At 39.4% G+C, this 25,027-nt stretch overlaps 1 long non-coding RNA gene and 1 pseudogene across 1 annotated transcript in view; one reads left to right on the forward strand and one right to left on the reverse strand.

The window, feature by feature from the left end:
* The first annotated feature begins 15,726 nt into the window (after window positions 1–15,726).
* LOC148373803 (uncharacterized) overlaps window positions 15,727–25,027 on the forward strand; it is a 248,977-nt gene continuing 239,676 nt past the window's right edge. Inside the window, exon 1 of the long non-coding RNA XR_015849849.1 lies at window positions 15,727–15,871. This is a non-coding gene — a long non-coding RNA (uncharacterized LOC148373803). The remainder of the gene's footprint in view (window positions 15,872–25,027) is intronic.
* Window positions 15,822–15,975, reverse strand: LOC148373804 (U2 spliceosomal RNA; annotated as a pseudogene).

Consider the following 25,027-nt stretch of genomic DNA (forward strand, 5'->3'; position numbering starts at 1 on the left):
AGATGATAAAGGTGCTGTATCTGAGTCAGATCAGGAGGCTTCTGCTACTGGTAACCAGCAGAACCAGGACCATCCACTTCATGTGAAATGCAAATCCTACCCAAAAAATGGCCTAGAGAGGGATGGGCACTACCAGACTCTACTTGTCACAACAGGGAGTGGAGCTCCAGTGACCCTGGCGATTAAGGGATCCGTGAACTGTCAATGTGTAAGAAGACAACTGCTCGTTTCTGCCGACTTCCCAAAATATGTTTCCGAAGGTTTTCTTTTTGCAATTATCACTATGGTTGTATTTTTCATTGGCTCGCTGTGGTGTACATGACGTTATTTTGACTCAAGCAGTGGCTATATTTTTCGAGTGGCAAGGTTCCACATTGCTGCGTTTCTTTTTGGAGTCATTGACCCCCGTGTAAATTTTTACTTAACAAGCCTGCAAAAGCTTCTCTATTTGCCCTCGTATGACAGTGACTAATTGCCCTGACCATGTGAGCTGCTTGTTAAGGCGAGGGACCGGCCTTCCTCTTTCTTTCATACTCTTCCTCCCCACTAAATTCATTATTTTTCCCATTGACTTCACACATATAGTGCACACACACACTGGTACATACACACATGTCCTCATATTAAAGGTTAAGAGATGAACATTCTTTATCTCTAATTGTAATTGTTGCTCAATCTCCCTATGTGCCACGTTGCCGTTTGGATATTTAATATGCAGATGAATTCATTAAACTCCCTTAGTTGTGATTTTTTTCGTGACCGTCCTTATGGTTGCCTTTCCTCCCTTGTTTTTCTACAAGGTGGTCCTTATAATTTTGACAGTCCACTCGAGTAATGGGATTTCCCCGGCTCTCAGAAACAGGCTCTTTCTGCTTGTCTCAGCTCCCAAACGGCTCTTAAGAGATTTTTGTTGCTTATATTACCATTTTTTTAACAATTATGCACAAAATAACTTGAAAGGTTATTTAAAAATATCTATTATAATCATAAATTATAATAACATCTATTTGTCAGTCTATAGCAGGGGTGTCAAACTGATTTATCTCGGGAGCCACATGGTAGGGAAACCACTTTTATGGGGGCCCGCCGAGTAAGTTTATAGTATAGAACAGTGATTTTCAACCACTGTTCCGCAACACACTACTAGTGTGCCGTGAGAGATCGTCCGGAGAAATTATTCAATGCCATTTTTTGAAAATTGTAATTTTTATAAAACATTTATGAATCATTTTCTGCAAATATTATGTCATTGTCAAGTGTCTGTGCTGTTATAAATATCGTATATTGTATATCGTGTCCCGACGGATCACCACCTTATCGTGGTGGGGCACTTTGCGCGTCTCCATGACCCCTAGAGCTATGTCAGCGGGAGTCTCGTACTCTTGGTAGGGTTACCCAAGCCGAACAGGTCGAAGGGTAGAGTCCAGACTAAGAGTGATCCCAAAAGCTGGTGGCGGCACGCTTTGAGGCGGTTTCCTACAGACCTGGATCTCGTTAGCCGCCTGCAGTTGTAGAAAGATGCCGGTCGTCTAGGGTCTCCCTTGCCACTGGAACCATCTTCTTTACAATCAAGATAGTGGCGTTGGGGAAAGCGCACCCCTTACGACACTTTAAAAACCGTCATTGCGCAGGTATCCTCTTTTACCTGAGTCTCCGACCACAATCCAGGATCGGACTGTTCAAACATCAGCAGACTCTCAAATAAAAGAAGATGGTCATCATCGAATCGATGGACAACCCCAACAACATATTGTATATCGTAATTAAACATACTGTTCAGTGTCATTTTATAACATTTTTGGTAAGTGGTGTGCCGCAAATTTTTTCCAGTGTAAAAAAATGTGCCTTGGCTCAAAAAGGTTGAAAAACACTGGTATAGAAAGTGTGCCTTAGTTGGTGAGCTGAGGGTTTTTTGGAGGCTCATAATTATATTATGATTCAGAGATGTAAGATTTGATCGTAAAACAATGATTGAGGGGTTTTCTTCCTCAATATTTTTACCCCTTTGATCTCTTGTAGTGTTTATCAACCATGCATTTGTGAAAAAAACAAAAACAAAAAAAGGATGCAAAACAAATGAATTATTTCCAGTATTGTTTATTTAATTTGAAGACGATTGTGCAGTGTGGAAATTGACGACAAAATCACACCGACTCTAATTTAAATAACTGATTTATTTATGTATAAGTCTATCTTAAAAGACCTTTTATTTTTAAATACAAATGTTTACCTGACTATAGAACTTCTCCTTCAGGTTTCATAATTTTTAGACAGTGCATCCATGACTTTTGTTTTAAGTAGAATAACATCGGAACAGGTTTCTTTACTCTTCTCTGGTTGAATAAGGATAGTGAGAAAATACAGCTTTGGGAGTGGTGCTTAGCGTGGTGCTTAGCTATGGAGACATCTAGTGGACATATTTAAATTTCAGGTCACTATTGGAAGCTCATTTTTCTCTTGCGCTTCTTTCTGCATTATCTTGCGGGCCTCAGAAAATGAGTTTTGAAACACGTGCCCTACATTAAACTTTTAGCTCATGTTTACCTTGCACCTTTTTATACTAAGCAACTTTAAATTCAAGCAACATCAAATCCAGGAAAATCTTATGACACAAAAAATATAAATCAAAAATATTTTTCAAAACAACAAAAATTAATGTAAGAAAAGCAAGAATAAACTTCTAAGAATAAACTACCAATCAAAAAACACACCATCTCTGAAAATCACTCAAGATATAAATTCAAATGTTTACAGATGTACAAAAAATAATTACAAAATACTGAACAAATGTTTTTTATAGACAGTAATCCCTCGGTTATCGTGGCTGATAGGGACCAGGACCCTTTGCAGAATGTGAAAATCCGCCCGTTCATTTAAGACTCCATGTGTCAAACATAGTTCGAGATGATGTCCTTTTCAACTGAGAGTATGCGACTGGTACAAAATAACAACTGTAGACCTCCAAGTAAAACACAGAACACAGAATTGCAGTTGAATGAATGCTCTTTATTGTCATTATACAAAAGTTCAATGAGATTGGAGGGCTTCTCCTTTCAGTGCAAGAAAGCGATTCGAAGAGCGACTGGCAAGCTGCACGCTATCATCAGGTAAACTCGAATTGAACCAGATCCCTGTGATGATTAAAGTACAATCGTCCTAAATGTATTGGTTTCCCACAAGTTGTAGCTCCAGGTCATTAGTTTCAAAGGTAATAGATCTGGCATTCGTGAGATACAGGCTCGGAAGGGGTTGATCGCGAGAGTTGTCACACAGCCTAGCTGTAGCAGTAGGATGGACGTGCAGCTGCGCCAATGCCTTCTCTCTCAAGACCGCCTCAGTCGCTTCCTGGACCCGATAACAATCCACAGAGAACCTGCTGGTGATCACCATTTCTTTGCACTATTCTGACTTTCCCCAGAGTCTGATTTAATGCTGGACAGCCTGACAACAGTAGCTGAGAGACGGGCACTGGAAAAGCTGCGGTCAATCATGGACAATCCATCGCATCCACTACACAGCATTATCTCCAGACAGAAGAGCAGTTTCAGCTACAGACTGTTGTCACTGTCTTGTACCACGGACAGACTGAAGAGATCTTTTCTTCCTCATGTCATGAGGCTCTTTAACTCTACCCAGCAGAGTAAAAGCCCACATTAAACCACACCCCCTACATTGCATATTACCGAATTTTATTGCAATATGTATTCTGTGTAGCACTAATTAGACATTCTATATAACACGCTACAGCGGGCATTGCACGTCACATTGGGTATTTGTATATTGTATTCTCTTTGCTTTATTATTGTATTGTTCTCAGTTCAGGGATGCTGCTGGAAATGTGAATTTCCCTGCGGGGATGAATAAAGTATCTATCTATCTATCTATCTATCTATCTATCTATCTATCTATCTATCTATCTATCTATCTATCTATCTATCTATCTATCTATCTATCTATCTATCTATCTATCTATCTATCTATCTATCTATCTATCTATCTATCTATCTATCTATCTATCTATCTATCTATCTATCTATCTATCTATCTATCTATCTATCTATCTATCTATCTATCTATCTATCTATCTATCTATCTATCTTAATTGATGAAACGATTTTCAATGTAACTAGCCCCTGAAACACTAGCTTAATTGAAGCCATGCCTTACAGTTTATTTTGAGGCCAATGGGGTCACGTTAACTTGTGCGCCCACGCACCCCTGCTATTTGTCGGACATCATACACCAAGTTGTACCCATACAGTCACACCCACCCAACTCACAAAGCCCTTCCTAACCTGCCCCCATAATAGTATTTGTTGTGTGCTGCCTGCTCAGAACACAACGCACTAAATGTTGATATCAATGACAATAAAGGCGATTCGATTTAAAATCCGCGGTGCAGTGAACCAGTGACAACCGTGCAAAGTGGAAAGTTGACTCCGTACTTAACAAATTTAAAGTTAGCAACACAGAATCCTTGAAGATAAATGTATATTGACTAAGTATAAGATAATACAAGTTTTTTTTGTATTACTGGGGAGATGGCTCCCATCGTTCACTTCTAGGAGTCAGCTGATAGAGCCATTTGGTTCGTGAATAACATATCACTTGTCCCTTCACTTGTTGTTTCCCCTATGAAGGTTACTCCTGTTTTGTTGTGTGCTAGCTCACCTCTGTAGCTGTCAGGTTCAAGCTTATTTAGGCAGGTTGGACGTGGATGTACGCGGGGAGCCATCCCTTTGCAAAGAGAAACATCAATCTGACCTGGACACTCAGCGCTCCAACTTAAGTGACGTTCTGTTTTGGCCTACTGTTTATACAGAATCCCACAAAGAAAGGTGGGGAGCCAGTAGAGAGAAAATTTCACACAATCAATGCCAGGATGTTTGCTAATTCTTCCAGGGCCTCTATGGTCCAAACCAAACCTTGTGCGCTAGTAGCATTGATCTGTCAGTGTCTGTATGTTGCCTTAAGTCGTTTTCGATTCATTAGGTGCACATGCAATCTGTGAAAAGTTTTGAATGATGCAACTATAGTCAATGCTTACCTAAGGCCTCATTGCAATTGTTGGAATGTGTCCTTTGTAGACCAGATTTTCGGGGTTCCAGTTTAGGTTATGGTTATAAATGAATTCGCACCAGGTCCTTAACCAGTGACATGTTAATGCTGTTTTTAATAATGGACACCTACAAAGAAGAATGCATAGGGTGACAATTCGTTATTTTGGTGATCACCATTTTTTTGTGCTATTCTGACCTTCCCCAGAGTCTGATTTAATCGATGAATTTAGATTACATATGCTTAGATTACGGGCAGCACGGCGGCGCAGTGGTTAGCGCATGCGCGGCAGAGTTCATGTCTTGGGAACCTCCTGCGTGGGTTCAAATCCAGCTCCAGACTTCCTGTGCGGAGTTTGTATGTTCTCCCCTTGCTTGCGTGGGTTTCCTCCGGGCACTCCGGTTTCCTCCCACATTCCAAAAACATACATTTCAGGTGAATTGGCCGGTCCGAATTGTCCCTAGGTGTGAATGAGCGAGTGAGTTGTCTGTCCCTGTGTGCCCTGCGATTGGCCGGCAACCAGTTCAGGGTGTCCCCTGCCCACTGCCCGATGATTGCTGGGATGGGCTCCAGCACCCCCGCGACCCTACTGAGGATAAGCGGTGTAGCTAATGAGATGAGATGAGATGTTTAGATTACAATTTCTGTTAGTTCAATGCTGTAAAAAAATAATAGCAAAAGACAGAATTTGTTTGTTTGATTTGTGGTAAACCTTTCCATCATTAGTCAAGTCAAGTCATGTCATTTTTATTTATATAGCCCTAAATCACGAAGAGTCTCAAAGGGCTTCACAGATTATTACACTATATTACACAGACTATTTTTCAGCCGACGAGAAGAGTAGGTTATTCATATGCTATGGAGTAGAAGTGAGTTTTAAGCTTAGATTTAAACATTTCCACTGAGGTTGCAGATCGGATCTCAGGGGGAAGAGCATTCCACAGCACCGGTGCCCGGATGGAGAACGCTCTCGAACCAGCACAACACGTCTTTGCTCTTGGGATCACCAGAAGACCGGCACTCTCAGAACGTAGGCTTCGGACCGGGACATAGGGGCAAATCAGATCTGAAAGATAAGCGGGAGCAAGTCCATGTATGATTTTGTATAATACTAAGAGAACCTTGAAATCACATCCAAGGCTAACTGGGAGCCAATGCAGGTTAGCCAAAATCGGTGTGATGTGATCGTACTTTTTTGTCCTAGTTAAAAGCCTCCCTGCGGCATTTTGTACCAGCTGAAGAGACTTGATTCTAGACTTCGAGAGACCAGAGAGTAGTGCATTACAGTAATCGAGACGGGAGGTAACAAACACATGAATTATAATTTCCGCATCCGACTGAGACAGTATTGAACGGATTTTAGCAATGTTACGAAGATGGAAGAAAGCGGTTCTAGTAATTTTCTTTACATGCGTTTCAAAGGATAGATCAGGGTCAAATATGACACCTAAATTTTTAACTGAGTCACTCTGTGTGATGTGACATTTGTCAATGTTCACAGCAGTTTTTGAGAATAAGTCACGGCATTTAGATGGACCAATGACTAACATTTCGGTCTTTTCAGAGTTAAGACGCAAGAAATTGAGTGACATCCACTCTTTTATCTCAATGAGGCAGGCCTCCAAATTTCCACAGTTTAGTGTGGGAGATTCCTCCAACGGAAGATATAGTTGAGTGTCGTCTGCGTAGCAGTGGAAGCTGATATTGTACTTGCGAATAATATCACCTAATGGAAGCATGTAAATGCTGAAAAGAAGGGGGCCAAGCACTGAACCTTGCAGAACACCACAGGTAACATTAAAGGGCTCAGATGTATTTTCGCCATATTTAACACAGTGCGTCCTATCTGAGAGGTAGGACCTGAACCATGAGAGGACGGTTCCTGAGAGACCAATCCATTATTCCAACCGTTCTAGTAGGAAATTGTGGTGCACTGTGTCAACAGCAGCACTAAGATCCAGCAGCAGCAAAAGTGATGAAGCGCCAGAATCCATTGCCAGTAGGAGATCATTTGTTACTTTGATCAGAGCTGTCTCGGTAGAGTGGTTAGCCCTGAATCCTGATTGCATAGATTCTAAAAGGTTATTCTCGGATATGAAATCATTCAGCTGCTGTGCCACTACTTTTTCAAGTACTTTAGAAAGGAAAGATTTGACACAGGTCTATAATTACATAAGATTTCTGGATCAAGTTTGGCTCGTTTCAGTGTGGGTTGAATAACGGCTGACTTAAAAGCTCCTGGAACTACACCTGACGAGAGTGATATGTTTATAATATTTAGAATTGAAGGTCCAAGGATACTTTTAATAAGTGAACCTGGGAGCGGGTCGAACTGGCAAGTTGTCGGTTTGGCCGCATTCACCACCTGTTTGAGATCATCAAGTGACAGTTCACTAAAACTGGACAATTTCCCTGGACAGCCACCCTGTCGTGCATCTGTAGATTTCAGCCCTTTAATATGTGTGGTATTAATAATGTCTTTAGCAATTTCTTCCTGTATGCATTGAATCTTCTTAGTAAAGAAGACCATTAAGTCATGAGCAGAGTGCGTCAAACTATCTGCGATAGTCTGTTGCCTTGTGAGCGATGCTACAGTGTCAAAAAGGACCTTGGGATTGTTCTTTTGAGATGCAATCACCTTCGAAAGGTAGGCCGATTTTGCAGAGGCAAGGGCCGCTTTATACTTTAACAAGCTGTCACACCAGGTTTGATGGAAAACCTCAAGCTTGGTAGCGCGCCATTTTCTTTCCAATTTCCTGCATTCTTGTTTAAGGGTTCTAGTTTCATCAGTAAACCAAGGCGTGCGTCTTTTAGGACGTGATTTAAGCTTTATGGGCGCTATTGAATCCAGGACACTAGTCAGGGTAGTATTGAACTCATTCATGAGTGAGTCAATCGAGCCATTGTATGAAGGAAAGGACGCAACTGCTCCAGGAAGGAGTTCAAAGAGTTTAGAAACTGTGCCAGTGCTTATATTGCGTCCGCTAAATCCTTCAGCTTTTTTAGCACTACATTTAGCTAGCACCTCAAATGTAACTAAATAATGATCCGAGATAACGGTAGTACACGGTAACACCATAATGTTTGAGGTTAAAACTCCTCGAGTCAGAATCAAGTCTAGCGTGTTTCCATCTTTATGGGTTGGCAAATCAACCAGTTGATTAAAACCAAATGCATCAATTAGAGACCGAAACGCAATAGTAAGTGAACTGAGTGGGGAGTTCATATGAATGTTAAAGTCCCCCATAATTATAATTTTGTCTGCGTAGGTTACTAGTTCAGACAAAAGTTCAGCAAATTCATCTAAGAAAGTTGTGTATGGCCCAGGTGCGTGATAGATAATTATTACATAAATTGACAATAGAGAGGACCGCATCACAAGAGCCTCAAACGCCTTGTAATTATTAGAGGTACGAGGATTAAATTTGAGCGTTTTTTCAGAAATGAGCGCGACACCGCCCCCCTTTTTCATCGTGCTTGCTACATGGCTACTCGCGTAGTCTGGGGGTGAAGCATAATTTAGCGCTAAATACTCATCCGGGCGTAACCAAGTTTCACAAAGACTGATACAGTTAAGTTTATAATCACGAATAATGTTATCAACAAGTAAAGCTTTAGGAGCAAGCGATCTAATATTTAAAAGACCAAATTTTAGCTTTACTGAATCATTTGACTTAGCTGAAGTCTTTGTAGTCTTTGTAGAGATCGTCACAAGATGTCGCCGTTCGTGAGCATTGAGTTTAAAGCGTCGGTTGTCCGGCGAGGAATGAATGGTGGAATTAGTCACATCCTCGCGTCCTTCTTGCTCCTTCGACTTCGCACGCTTCACACATTTACCCGCACGGCAACCACGCTTCTGTTTTCTGTCTTTATGGCGCCGTTGTCGTCGTTTATTAGGAGGAATAGTTGTCCACAAGGATGCCGGATCTCTTTGAAGTTCATTCGGTATATCATAGGCGGTGTAAAAAGTGCCGAAAAGTCGAAATTTAGACGCCCACCCAACCGAATAAGTTCGTCCCTACTGTAAGTATTTTTGGCCACGCATGTGTCCAAAAAAGAAAGCAAAAAAGACAAGAGAACGGTAAAAAATAGAAGATTAGCTGGAGAGCAACTAGCCGCAGCATCCATGCGCACCGCCATGTTGAATCCAAGTCCATTAGTCATTAGTTATCATTGTCTTCATTTTTCCTTTAGTTGTCATTTTTGAGTGCATTGAAAAATCTATGTAAAATCTAAACAATCTATAATTCCACTTACCTGATTTTGTAACATGAAGCAAGCATCAACATAACATAAAATACTTTGGGCACACTTTAAAGGCACAGTGTATAGTATTAAGTGCCCTTTATTGGTACAAAAAAATCTTTTCAAAACTCATTCAGTAAAAAAAACCCCAACCTCATTGATTTGACTAGTAGGCAAAATACATAAACTATCATACCATATTATTTCCTTCTCATGTGTGCCGCTTAATTTTACACCACCTTCCCCCAACCTTTACCACCTTGTGTCAGTCCCTGGACAGTTTTCAGCATATAAATTTAAAAATGATTTGTCTTTCCCTCTTAATAATTGATGAGAGAGAGAGCACAGTGTCAGGGTCCCTTCAATAAACTCCGTCCTGGCTTTAATTAGTGAAAAAGGGGGAAGGTAAGAAGGAGGGGGAGAGACTAAAAAGAAGTAGAAGCATGCGAGGCCTGCTGAGGACTTTGACTGGGTGTTAGTAATTAAAAGTGAAACCAGCAAAAAGAGAGGAGAGAAGGAGGCTCTATTTTTAACGGGCAGGCTGTTTGGTGCCAAGTGCCAGTATAAGGTTGTGCAATAAAGAGTGATAATGAAGGTGCGAGACCTCTGGGGGCTGACTGGGCGCTCGCTACAATGGCTGCTCTCGCCGCCGACTGAAATACGGGGAGCAATTAGAGGAGGCAGCGTGCGGACTGGCCACCAGAGATTAGTTAACACCTCAGGAGTGGCGCTTCAGGACAGGCACATGCTTGTTTTCGTCCTTCTCTTGCTTGTTCCCTTTCAACATATCACAGGCAGCCTTAATGGCCGTGCTTTGCTGCAATTTTTCGATTTTTATTTTCCGAGACTTGGGAGTCCCAGACGAAATGAATTACTTCTGATCCTTTTGTCTTGCCTTTTAAATTGTACGTATGCTTGCAACTTAAAGCAGAAATGTCACTGGGTTTGTGCAAATCTCCACAAAAACACAAACAAGAAAAGTCAGATAGATGGATAAATGGATGGGCGGATGGATTGATGGATGGATAGACGGACAAACCGACGGGTAGACAGACAGACAGTCTGATAGATAGATAGATAGATAGATAGATAGATAGATAGATAGATAGATAGATAGATAGATAGATAGATAGATAGATAGATAGATAGATAGATAGATAGATAGATAGATAGATAGATAGATAGATAGATAGATAGATAGATAGATAGATAGATAGATAGATAGATAGATAGATAGATAGATAGATAGATAGATAGATAGATAGATAGATAGATAGATAGATGGATAGATTTTCTTGTTTATTTGTTTCTCTGATAAGCATACTGTATTCACAAGTCAAGGTCAAGCTGGACATCTGTATTCTGTTTCTTCTTGGGAGGCCAGTTCAAAGGCGCTTAGCAAAGATACCCGTCAGACCCATTTTACTCACACAGATGGTATCACATTCCAATCCCACCTCGAAGACAACAAGCTCCATCAACCTTTTCCTACATGGACTGATGCAACCCAGACACATCATCAGTAAAGTTCCATGTGGGAGTGTTTTGGGTCCGTCAAAAATAACACACTTACCCAGCTGGGGTTGATCAGACCCCAACATATGTCCAGGCAGCGCTACCCCATCCATGGTTCAGCTCTCCTTAGCCATAGCCACATTGAGGAAATCTCTACAGTTTCTGTGACTACCTTGACAGTCCTTAGCTTGTTGGCCCATGCGATGCACAAGATGTTGGAAGTCCTGCAGAGACGTTTGTAAGGTCTGACCACAGCATCATTAGGTCCTTCTTGTTCTCCTGGGATTCCCTGCTCAGTTATGTGACCACGCCTGTGTGCTCCAGGCACCCAGGTACCTTCCGGATCCCTCCTTCCTGAACCGAGGTAATATAAAATTAGACAATTTCCCGCAACACACAAAGTTGGGCTTGAAACTGTTATACCTTTTGTGACTCACTCCGTAGGTCAAGGTAATGTTTAACTCTATTTAATTATTTCATGATAAATAGGAATCGCCCATAATGTGTTTGTATAACCCTAACCCTATTAATGTTGGGCGTCTTACTCAAACAAAGTTACAGTTACTTTTACCATTTAAAATTGTCATCGTCATCAATGATCTGCCATTTGTAAGTAAAGAACCATATGTAACAGCAGTTGAGTCACAATATATTTTTTTCTGTCTCCTTTGTAGCGCGTCAGTCCCAACACTGATGGATAGCATTTTAAAAATTGCATTCCAATTAAATGAAATAGGAGCTCATTTGTTATTTCGGTAATGCGTATCTAACTGCTATCGTTGTTTTTAATCCTTTCTTGTGCGAGTCACACATTTTATTGGGTGATTGAGTAAAATTTGTTGAGAACCGCTGAAGCTACGACACACTGTTAAACTGTTTCCGCAGTTGCTTTTAGTGCGGTGTTGGAGCAGCTCATTATTCACACAGCGACTTCCCCGTCAAACGCCCTCTTCTCTGCTCGCCATGACAAGCTTGGCGAGTTGCAGGAGACCTTAAGCCAAAGAACCAATCAAGGAGACATTGTTAATAGAGGCCACATATAAGCCGTTAAGCCACTATGTGCATAATGTTATTTAATTGAAGTCATAAAAAGCCAATTAACCCTCCACCCCCCTCTTTTTCCCCCTGTCCCTCACAGTCTGTGCATGTCGCCTCCTCCCTGTCAAACCACGACACATTTTTGGCAATCGCTATTCTTTTGCTTGTCTTTCTATAAATAGGCTGCTTGAAATATTTGGGGAAGACGTAAGCGGTAAAGATTGCGACAATATACCGGCGCGCAAGAAAACAGCAACAGTGTGTCGCAATATTGGATCTGTCAGGCTCAGGCCATTTAAATTTCAATGCCACTAAAGTGGAATGATGGAGCGGGGTGGGGGTAAGGGGGGCAGACACTGTTAAATATGATGCTTGAATGAAAATCTAAACCCTCCAATACCTCTAAGCAATGTAACTCAATGAGATGAATTAACTGTAAATGCCTCATTCTCTGTGTGAGTGTCTTCCAATTTAAAATCTCATTATTCATATAAGATCCTGAACAAGGTGACTCTTAGGATAGATGGAATAAGTGAAGATAATCTTACCGGACAGTTTTATGCAAATAAGGAATGTATTGAATCAACTGTGAGGAGAATGGTGAATCAAATAAGCTAATAAAGTGGAGTCGGGATGAAAAAAAACACCATGAATAATGTTTCCCGGCTATCTCAGCTCAGTGTGAATGCCGCCGCCTGTGAAGTTCCAAAGTGCATTAATCCAAAAGCTCTTTTAATGTGCATTCTTTTCGCCGCTTCAGCCGACGTTAACTGTCTCTTCAAAGACACCGAATCGGTGAACTCTGCATCTTTTAATCTGCGCCGTTTTGCAGAAATTTCCCGCCAAATGGAGGCGAACGCAGGTAATAATGGCGCCGGTTAGCATGCCGCCTAATAATCAAATGTGTTGTTAGACCATCCAGACAGGAATTGATTGCGAGCTGTCGCTTTTGCCGAGCTGAGCCGGCCCGCTCCCTCATGTTCATCCATGTTTTATTGTATAAATAATTCAACATTTGTTACATAGGAAATATAAATTTTCACAACCTTTTTTTAGGTTGCTTGAATATGTTTTCGGTGCTTGAATTTTTTGTTGTTTGGTTATACTTTGAAAATGTGGAAGATGGCATTGTGTGAATCCATTGAGAAGAACATTTGAAAAAGTATTCACTACTTATTTGACTTTCTGGTTCAGCTTGATTTAGTACACACGGCTGGATAACGCTCAACATCGATCACCTGGAGACGTGTTTGAAAGGACTACTGGAAAAATAACTTGGTCAAAATGTTGGCTCAGAAGGAAAGCAGCACAAGGAAAATCAGGCAAAGTCAATCAATACGACAATCATTCAACCAATCCTGTCAGGGTGTGCTGTCAAGCACAGTTTTCGATTGTGTATTTTGTTGATATTACTTTGTGTGTTTTGTCTTGATCTCGAATATGATGACAAGTCTAAGTTAAAAATGATCAGAAAGTTGTGTGTCGTGCAAAACAAATGGAAATACAGTATCAGTTTGCTATTTCAGGCCAGGCGGCCGAGAGGTTGAGCGGTTAGCGTGTCCGCGGCACAGTTTTGAGGTCATAAGATCGAACCTTCATGCGTGGAGTTTGCATGTTCTCCCCATGCTTGTGTTGGTTTTCTCCGCGCACTCCAGTTTCCCTAGATGTGAATGAGTGAATGAGTTGTCTCTGTGTGGCCTGGAACTGGCTGGCAACCAGTTCAGGGTGTCCCCTGCCCACTTCCCGGAGATGGCTAGGATGGGCTCCAGCACCCCCGTAACCCTACTGAGGTGCAGATAATGGACGGAGGTTGCTATTTCAACCTACTGATTAAATTTAACAATTTAACTCCCGCAAGCTTGACCGTATCATCTTGGACTTTATTCAAAATAAAAACAGCACTTGCATCCATATGTTCAAATTGAAATGTTCAAAAGAACCCTGGATGATAAAAACATTGAATAATCGAATGATTTAGATCCATGGTTCTCAATTGGTCTAACTTTAGGACCCACCATTTCATCCAAATGACCAGCTGCGAAACCAAATCAAGGAAAAAGAAATCACACATCTCTAATTTATTGAATGGACGTATTGTGCAGTTTCAAGAAGATATAATAGAATATGTTTACCTTCTTTTTAAAAAACAAAATAACTAGAAAAAACAAAACAACTTCAAGTAACGTATGCACTCGCATGTAGGCCTATATTGCATAGAAGTGACCACCTACAACTGCTTTAAAATATCCACCCACTAAAATAAGGTTGTATCCAAAATATTAAACAAATCATGTACCTATACAAAGATAATTATTTAATTCACTCCAAATACACACGCACAGACACACACACACATAGTTCTCACCAGTTGAATCTTGAAGTAAGTAACTACATCCCCTGAGGGGAATAATTGTGAATCACTTCAGGATGTTCTCTGGCAGTATATTTTTATTCACTTTGAATAGTAGTTGTGAAGTGGAAAACTCCACTAGATCAAACAATTTTAATAATTTGGACAGCAAAAATGGAATATTGGTGTGATCACAATTTCCTGCCTTGTGTATAATTCTTACTGCACGTTTTTGGAGTATAAAGAACAGATAAAGTGTTGTTTTGTAAAAATCGCATTAAACTTCTGCACAGTACGTTAAATATGGCAAAACAATCTAATGAATACTCTGCATTATAGTTTAAAAATAAGTTGGCTTTATTAATAATTAAAATGCTTTTAGATACCTTAGTTTGTATGTGTCTGATGTGTGTTTTCCAGTTTATTTTCCATGTATTGTAACTCCTAAAAAATTCATTTTTGTTACAGTGTCTATGGCAACACCATCTATTTTTACTGACAGGTCTAGCCTTGTGATTACCAAATAATATCACTATTATTTCAATTTAAATATAACATATCTGTGTCCATCCATGTTTTAGGTCAATTTATTCACTATCAATATTTGTTACTAGATTCTGATAATTATTATTGGAATTGAAAATTTTGATGTCATCTGCAAATATGACTAATTTTGATAGTTTTGAAACATAAAATGTATAGAATCACTTTGGACCCAGGACCGAACCCTGTGGTACTCCACAATAGATGTCCAATTACCCAGATGTGAACTCTCCCATTTCACATATTACTGACTAGAAGTCAAATACCTTTAATTCCAACCCAAAGCCACTCCCCTGATGCCATATCATTACATTCCTTTGAATAGTATATTATGACTAATTGTATGATTTTTTTTTTAAGTCAAAAAATCCTAGCAGTGTATCTCTTCTTTTCTATGCAATTTGGTAATTTTTTTCCTACCGCATCATTAACGGCCATTGTTGTAGAGCTCTTCGCCCTAAATCCATATTGACTTTCAATAATGAATTTATGCTTATCTATATATTGGTCTAGTTTATCATCATAAAGTTTCTCTAATGTTTTAGAAAACTGAGGAAACAGAGATACCGGTCTGTAGTTTGTTTCCATTTTTGCATATTGGTATAGCTTTTTATTTTATTTTTCTGGAAATGTCCCTGCTAGAAATAATTACATACCGTAAATTCCGGACCTTGAGCCGCTACTTTTTTACCAAATGTTCAGCCCTGCGGCTTATTCAGTGAAGCGGCTAATTTATGGAACTTTTCAAACGGCCACCAGCAGCGCTGAAGTTTAAATGGTAAGATTAAGACCAGTAGTATGTGTGCGCCGAGAAAGACTGCAATCTTAAAGACTTAGCATATATTTTCTGTATAGTTAACGTGCGTTCCGATAATGTGGAATATGCCCTTGATAGCGTTAGATATGAGGGGTTTTGGGGTTTTTAAGGGTTATTTATCTATCTTCGTTATTCATTATTCATTATCCGTTATCGGTCAGTTCATAATACGCTACAAAGCCTAGGAGCCGGGACGCTTACTCTCAGCCAAAAGGCCAAGCTAAGGTCCTAGCCCTAAAGCCTTGTTGCGATCATTGCGAATGCACCGTTCCCGGAGGTACTGCAATACCGGGCCGATGCGTGGAGTGGACAGAGCAAGCTCTTATTCCATCTCCGGAATGCAAAAATCAAAGCTAAAAGGCTTTAGCAAACCACCACCATATAAGTGTTTAAGGAAGTTAAAAGTGATGCATCTATTTCACAGGTATGTTTGATATGTTGCGAGCGTGATCCTACTAGCGTGTTGGTACCTTTCAAAGGCACGGTTTGGGATGAAAGTTATATTATTATTATTAAAGCTTTGAAAACTCTGAGCCGCCTTTCTTCGTAAATATGTGTAACCATGTATAATATGTATTTGCAACTGTATATTTTTGTAATGTATTTATTTTAGAGATTTATTCTATTATGTGTTCTACGGACGAATCAAAATAAGGGGCGGAGCAAACGTGGGCTGATGGGAAATGTGGTAGAGCTGAGTTACCGGTAGATCTGTCTGTTGTCGCAGCGGACAATAGTGGATATATATATTTCCCACCCTTAACTTTGGAAATATACATTTTGTTTACTTGGATTACTTTCAACGGGACCCGGACTTTACAGGTCTGCATCATACGTTAATTACGGGTACCATATTCCAACTGTGATGTCAACCGTGGTTCTAGACTTGAACACTACCAAGAAGTTGACATTTTGGAACTCATAGTCTGGCCTGGGATAAATTTGTCACCGTATCGTAAGTTTTGTAGCAAGTGCACACGGTTTATACATGGGTGCGGTTTGTGTAAGCACAAAAGTGTCAATTCACTCAAAAAATGGTGGCTGCGGCTTATAATCAGGTGCGCTCTATAGTCCAGAATTTACGGTATATAGGTAAATGGTTTCACGATTCTTTTAATAATTTTCTTAACTAATATCACATCTAAGTCATAGCAATCAGTAGACGTTTTATTCTGACATTGTTTACGCTGTTTATTATCTCTGATTCCATTACTCCACACAAAAACATGATCTTTGAATTCCGTTTTTATCAGTGACTCAAATTGTTTACTACTGAGCTCAGAAATATTTGCAGCTAGTTCCGGTCCAACATTTACAACAACAAAAAAAAACCATAAAATCTTCGACAATTTGATTTCAATTATAATTGTCACTGTTCTTATCAATGAAATAGTTTGGCTATGCATTACTTATTTTATTACTTTGTATGAGAGTATTCCAAATTCCCCAAATACCTTTAATGTTGTTTCTGTTCTTAATATGTCTGTCAATTTGTGTTTATAGGTTATCGGGATTCGGCTTGCTCTTCGGCAGCTCTTAGTTTAAAAGATTTTCTAAACAATGTTTTTCCCCCTGAAAGTATTGTACTAACCCTTAGTTATCCAAAGCTGTTTTACGGATTTATTGTTAATATAACTTTGTCTCATTGGATAGTTTTTATTACTTACTTTCACTATTTTCATCCTACAATTAAGGAAAACCCCGGCGATGCGTGTGATATCACTCTCACTCTTATAACATTTATATTTGGTTTGATCATCGCATCATTATTTAAATAACTATTTACTTCACATACCCACTTGTATTCATTAATTCAGTTTTTATACAGTTTCAACATTGTTCTAAGTGGTGTTCTGATTCACTGTTAGGGGAGGCCATGAGTCTTGCTAAACCACCTGCAAAATCCAACAAGATCTAGTCTGAACAGTATTGGGGTGAGAACAGGGATTTAAAAAATGTAACTGACCCACCATGGCTTCATTCTTTCCAACCTCTCCCATTTCCTGCAAAAACGACAGTCAACCATTTTATCTAGACCCTTATCTAGCTTTGTTCAATACTCACAGGCCCACATTGTATTCAGTTTTTTATTTGATTTGTTTTATTGTAATAAAACCTGAGCTGATCTGATTTGCGTCAGCGCTTGTTTTTATGGCTAGTCTTGCGACCCAGATGTTGATTACAAGATGCGTAGAAGAAAAACGCTCCTTCAACATCTATAGTCGTCAACGGTAGTCAATGCGTTCGTAACACACTCATTACCATTGGCAGCTGGTAAAGATGGCAACAAATGTGCTAAGAACTGAAGGACTTTAGTAGAAGTTTTTTTTCCCCTTTACGAAGTGGATTTGTAAGATTTAAAGCAAAGACAGCTGTGTGTCAGACTCACGTGGACCCGCTCATCACTCCACATTAGAACTCCTTTGAACATAAGCATATTTTCCTGGGAGCTTGGCGGCGGATGTCGGCAGGAAATGATCCGCGGTGCACCACAACAGCGAGCGGCGAGATAAGGCGAGCGAGTGCTGAAGCCGAGAATTAGAAAAGAGGTCACCCAAAAATTGACGTGCAAAGTGTTCTACCAGCTAGAATTAATTTGGGGGCTTCTAGTGCTATACTGACAACTTTGTGTACAAGCTTCCTAGATGCAAAACCTGCCATCACCTACATTTTAAATGATAAAATAATAGCATAGCACAAAAATAGTCCAAAAGGAAAGTGACAGAGTGGCACAATAACGAACAGAAAACTAACAAGAAAAAAGTGGAACCCTAAAGTGTGCAATCTTAGCTTAGAGAATATTTAGTGCAAGTTTTGCTACTCTTTTTCTTGCACATACTTGCATGCCCAAGAGTCTTGCTGCCTCTGATGGCTTATTAAACACTTCTGTCAATAAGAAGCATGGTGAATGTTAATTTGGGAGCCCGCCGTCGATAAGTGACCATGAAACTGGTGCAAATTAACCTCCAAATGTCATGGGAAAAGCTTATGGCATTACTGATAGGATATTTAAAAAATACTTTGCGACACAGGATAGGCAGTACATGTTATATACATTTACACTGAAGGCTTAGATGGCCCAGAAACACTTAGTTAACACTTTTGACTCATTCAAAGCGATGGCACATTTATCCAGTTGTTGACACCTTTCACAGATAATAGGTGCTTTAAGAATTGGTCAATACCCTTTTTATGCAGACAAATGTGAAAGAAACTAAAAGTGTGACACAGCAACATAGTGAATGAAATTTACAGTCACGTTTAGGTAAAGTGAAAGATGAGGGGAAAAAAGTATTTAAAATTGAAATACCTTAATCCCTTGCTATATTGCGGTTTACACGTTTTGCTACCTGATGGATTTTCATCAGGCCTTGTGTTCTGCATTCTGATTGGTTAATGAGTCACTCACCTCTTCTCTATGTTTAATATGTACACGGATGTAAAATAGCTTGTCGAATTACATTACGTTTGCAAATTATCTTGCGATTTCGTCCACTGAACTTTGGCGAGTAGCTCGAGAATGGGACGCTTTAACGATCCGTTCTACAATTCTCTAACCTAATTAATGTTGACAAAAAAACAAAGACAACAACCACCCCTCAATGAACTTCTCTCGAAAAATTTCACCTGCACCGGGCAAAATACTTTTATTTGATAAACAAATGGTTGAGCCTGTAAATAGTGTGTGTTCTTTGCTTTCAACGTAGTGTTTGAATGTATAAAAAAAAATGTTAGGTTTCTCCTTTGTGTATTTTGCCAATCATGATTCATTTTTTGGAACGGAAATTATTTCTAGATTGCATATACATTTCCCATTTACTTCAAATACATATTAAGGCTAATCAAATTAAATTGAAAAGAAAGTAGAATTCTTACAACACACACACTAAGACAATGGCAAACTTGATACCTCATGCAAAAAAAGGAATACTGATAACAAGTTGTATCAATTTCAATCAATTAAGAATAAACATTTAATATGATAATGATAATAGTAAAATTAATAATACAATGTACTTCGAAGCGCCTTTAATGACGTCCAAAGTCGCTGTACATAAAGTAACAAACAACAATAAAGCAAGAATAAAACAAGAGTAAAACAAAAGTGATAAATAGCAAATATTTTAATTTTTTCTTCAAATCATTAGGGTAATTTTCCATTTCTGCTAATCTACTATATCATGTCTAATTTGAATCATTTTATGTTGATCACTTGCATTAATGAAAAATGCATTTGACTTCCTTCTGAACACGCTTCCAATGTGTCCATTTGCACTAATGGAAAGATACAAAATAGAAATAATGAACCTTGGGTCTTAATATTTTTAGCATCTATGACACAAATAAAAACTGGCGTGGTCTGGATTAAATCATAAGGATACACAGTGATCATCTTTTCATGTCAGCATATATTCTGTATCTGCGATTTTGCACTTGTCGATTATGAACGCTATGGGCTTTTGTTAAGCTAACACACCTATACAATGTGATTGTTGTTTTCCAGTACCGGCCAGCAAATCTTTTGGCCTTACAGCATATGGATTTGTGCAGAAAAAAATCCCACTTGTTTATTATTGGTTGACATTTGGAAAATAGCTCAGTGTAGCTTCTTTTATTTTGACGTGGGAGCGATATGAAACGCGAGAAGTTGTCGAAGAGATGAGAGAGTGCGGCTGATATTAAATGTCTTTGCATAAATTGCTGCTGGGTATGCATTCAAAAGGGCTACTAAGTTTGTTTTTTTGCCAAGCAATTTCTTACAAAGTGACGCATCCGCATCTTAGGGTCTTTTCGTTATTAATTTCACTGGGTATTGGTATTTTCCCGTCAGTATATATGTGAAAGATGGAAGGCTAAAAAAAAAAACATTACACAGGCTTTATCAGACAATTCTTGGATGGTTTGCTGAGTGGAAATATCATGTTGTGACCTTCACAGTCGAGAAGAATGAAGCTGTTTTACATGCATTTGGCCTGTTGTTTCAAATCCCCAAAATTGCAGTAACCAAAAACTACATGAAGACGAAAAAGTAAAGACTGCATGTATGCCCACTGAAAAGTAGTAAGTATTGTTCAGCTGCAATCAAGGTAGGAGAATGGAGAACTTTTTAATTTCCAGAGGTCTCCTAATAAGTCGTTTGAGGTGTCCTTAAAAAGTACGCGTTAACAATGCCCAACTGATTTAAAAGAACCTTTTTATTTTTTCCCACTGCGCCGATCAGTTTTTATCTTACTTTTAGCAAAGTTGTTCCAGGACTGTAGGTAGAAGGAAAGGGAAAGGGAGGCTAGGTTGGACAGTGACTTAATACTCATATCAGTTTTTAGTTAGTGTAGCATGCAAATGTTAAATAAAGAAAATGCCAGTTTTGAATACAGTCAATTTGCCAACCAAAACCACAAAAAGATAAAAAAGAATAATAGAGAAATCTACGCCTTTTTCCTCAACTAGCAGCTCGGGTAGATAGTACCCGCAAAACGCCAGTGTCAACATCTACAGTGAAAATGTGACTCAGAGATGCTGGCCTTCAAGGCAGAGTGCCAAAAAAAAAGCAATTTCTGAGAATGGCCACAAAAAGGAAGCGATTTTATGGACTAAAGAACACAGACGTTGGAAAACTCATTTGATAAATACAAGTTTGACTTTTTCATGGAAGACTCACCATAGTCTGGGTGACCCCAAACGTTTTAACAGTAGTGTAGTTGTGCAGTTGTACCTGATGTAACACTCCTGAAATAGTAGGAGTGGCCAAGTACGTCTAAGAAAACACACACTCACGCATGCAGTCAATAACAGGCTGCGCAAATCAGCTAGCTTAAAGACCCTTGTTAACATTTTAAACATGGAAAATCATCGCCCCAGTGAAATCACACGCTGTTGACGCACGCTCCCAAATGAAGGCGCTAAATCAGGCTTCTCTGCGACGGCGCAGCAAAAAAACTTGAATAGATTTGGAATTTTTAAAGCGGAGATCAAATGAAAATCGCACAAAAGCTCCAGCGAGTGGAATTGAAAGTGTGATCCAGATGAAAAAGGGGGGAGATCTATATGTACGTGGTGGTGGGGTTATAGCGGGGGGGATGAAAACAGGATTAGACGCCACAGGCCTGGTTCCCACAGATTGCCTGGAATGGGATACAGATTTAAAGCAGGTATATTGCGTGTTGACAGCTTTTTTTTCCCACCCCGCCACTTTTAACAGACCCATGTCAAAACCTGTTTACATGCATTGAAAAGAAGCGGAACATGTTCCAATCGAGCCAGCCATTGAAAGAGCAGTTTAGACGAAGTGACACTCGGGTCGTTTTCATCTCCCCCCTTTTCAAAAAAGGCTCGGCAGTGTCCCTACTGTTAGAAACAATGGGGCGTATGTGTACTTGCATCTTCCTGCATTTGATTTTCGCCATATTCTAAGCGCTTCTTCACACGTGTCAGCAAGTTTGAGAGCTTAAAGTGTTTCATGTTTAATGGGATAAGCAGCAACATGAGCTTCTTTCTAGCCAATCTCAACCCAATTGAGTGTGTGTGTGTTTAATGCAATTTGTCAACTTCCCTCCACTAGTAGGATTTGTTCCATACTGTTAGATGTGCAGTCAATTACATAGCATCTCTGAAGAGTGAGTCTTTTGCGAGAGTGATTGCTCATCGCGCAATATTAAAAGCTACTTATCTCATGCCGACCGAGCAAATATCACTGTTTTTTTCGTTTTTGCTTTTATTTATTTACTGCAAGTGAAGGATTTAGCCCTTGTTTTTGCACACACTGATGGAGGTACTTTCGTGCCAGGTTATTAGGCATACGTGTTCCTAAGCAGTGTAATCCTATGTAGGACCAATCCTGTCATATGTAAAAGTAAATGTGCAAATAAAAAACCTACAAATATAAATTAATGAACATCTAAATATTTCAGCCAATACCTATACATATAATATATATACATACAATATATATACATATAATATATATATATATATATATATAAACATATATATATATATATATATACATATATATATATATATATATATATATATATATATATATATATATATATATATATATATATATATATATATATATATATATACCGGGCAGCACGGCGGCGCAGTGGTTAGCGCTTGTGCGGCACAGTTCATGTCATGGGAACCTGTCGTGGGTTCAAATCCAGCTCCAGACTTCCTGTGCGGAGTTTGTATGTTCTCCCCGTGCTTGCGTGGGTTTCTTCCAGGCACTCCGGTTTCCTCCCGCATTCCAAAGACATGCATTTCAGGTGAATTGACCGGTCCAAATTGTCCCTAGGTATGACTGAGCAAGTGAGTTGTCTGTCCCTGTGTGCCCTGCGATTGGCTGGCAACCAGTTCAGGGTTTTCCCTGCCCACTGCCCGGAGATTAGAGATGGCGACCCTAATAAGGATAAGCGGTACAGCTAATGAGATGAGATGATATACAAAACTCAATTCCAATGAAGTTGGGAAAGTGTGTTAATTGCAAATAAAAATTGATCCAAGTAAATTGTAAATTCTTTTCAACCCATATTTAAATGAATGCACAGCAAAGACAACATATTTATTGTCTTCACTCATAAACTTTACTGTTTTGGGAGAAAATCATCAACTCTGTAATTTGATGACAGCAACACGTGCCAAAATAGTTGGGACAGGTGTCAATAACTACTCAGAAAGTGGATGAATGGAAATCAACCAACTATTTGCAGGTGAACAGATGAATTAGCAACAGGTGAGAGTTGTTACTGGGTATAAAAAAGGGAGACCCGAACAAGCTAAGTCATTCACATGCAAGGATGGGGCGAGGTTCACCTCTTTGTGAACAACTGCGTGAGCAAATTGTTGAACAGTTTAAAAACAACATTCCTCAAAGTACAATTGCAAGGAATTTAGGGATATCATCATCTACAGTCCATAATATTGTGAAAAGGTTCAGGGAATCTGGAGAAATCACTGTGCGTAAACGGCATGGCCGTAAACCATTATTGAATGCCCGTGACCTCCGAGCCCTCAAGCGGTACTGCATTAAGAACCGACATCAATGTGTAAAGGACATCACCACATGGGCTCAGGAACACTTTGGAAAACCACTGTCAGTCAATACAGTTCGACGCTATATCCGTAAGTGTGGGTTAAAACTTTATGTTGCAAAGCGTAAGCCATTCATCAACAACATCCAGAAACGCCGCAGGGTTCTCTGGGCCCGAGCCCATCTAAAATGGACTGATACAAAGTGGAAAAGTGTTCTGTGGTCTGATGAGTCAGTTTTCCAAATTGTGTTTGGAAATTGTGGACGTCGTGTCCTCCGGTCCAAAGAAGAACAGAACCACCCAGACTGTTATGCACGCAAAGTGCAAAAGCCAGCATCTGTGATGGTATGGGGGTGCATGAGTGGCCAAGGAATGGGTAACCTGCACATCTGTGAAGGCACCATTAATGCAGAAAAGTACATTCAGGTTTTGGAACAAAGTATGTTGCCATCCAAACAGAATCTTTACCATGGGCGCCCTTGCTTCTTCCAGCAGGATAATGCCAAGCCACACACTGCACGTCTCACGACAGCGTGGCTTCGTAGTAAGAGGGTGCGGGTGCTTGACTGGCCTGCCTGCAGTCCTGACCTGTCTCCCATTGAAAATGTGTGGCGCATTATAAAGCGCAGAATAAGACAAAGGAGACCCCGGACTGTTGAACAGCTGAAGCTGTACATAAAGCAAGAATGGGAAAGGATTCCACTATCAACGATTCAACAACTAGTCTCCTCACTTCCTAAACGTTTATTGAGTGTTATTAAAAGGAAAGGTGATGTAACACAATGGTGAAGAAGCCCCTTTCCCAACTACTTTGGCACTTGTTGCAATTATAAAATTCTAAGTTTATCATTATTTGCTTATGGAAATAAAGTTTATGAGTTTGAACATGGATAATCTTGTCTTTGTGGTGTATTCATTTAAATATGGGTTAGAAAAGGTTTGCAAGTCATTCTATTCTAATTTTACTGACATTTTAAACTTTTTCCCAACTTCAATGGAATTGACTTTTGTATATATATATATATATATATATATATATATATATATATATATATATATATATATATATATATATATATATATATATACAGTATATATACTGGTATATAAAGAGAGAGAGAGAGAGAGAGAGAGAGAGAGAGAGAGAGAGAGAGGGATAGAGATAGAGAAAGAAACAGAGAGCAAGATGACATCCATGCAATGTATTGATATATTTCTCCGTCTTTTTTCAATTATTTATTTTGGTATTTACTGAGTCATTTATTTTGTCGTGTATTTGTCATATATTTTGTCCGTCACATAGCTGACATTATATACATCTCTATCCTTCTCATTCGCAGTCACTTGGGATATTTTTCAAAACAACTCAGCAACTTGTCTTTAATCCATTATTTATGGCAAAAATGACGGTAACAATGACGAACAATA

This window comes from Urocampus carinirostris, chromosome 1 (genome assembly GCF_059441175.1).
Source record: "Urocampus carinirostris isolate Australia breed hairy pipefish chromosome 1, RoL_Ucar_1.0, whole genome shotgun sequence".
Taxonomy (NCBI): domain Eukaryota; kingdom Metazoa; phylum Chordata; class Actinopteri; order Syngnathiformes; family Syngnathidae; genus Urocampus; species Urocampus carinirostris.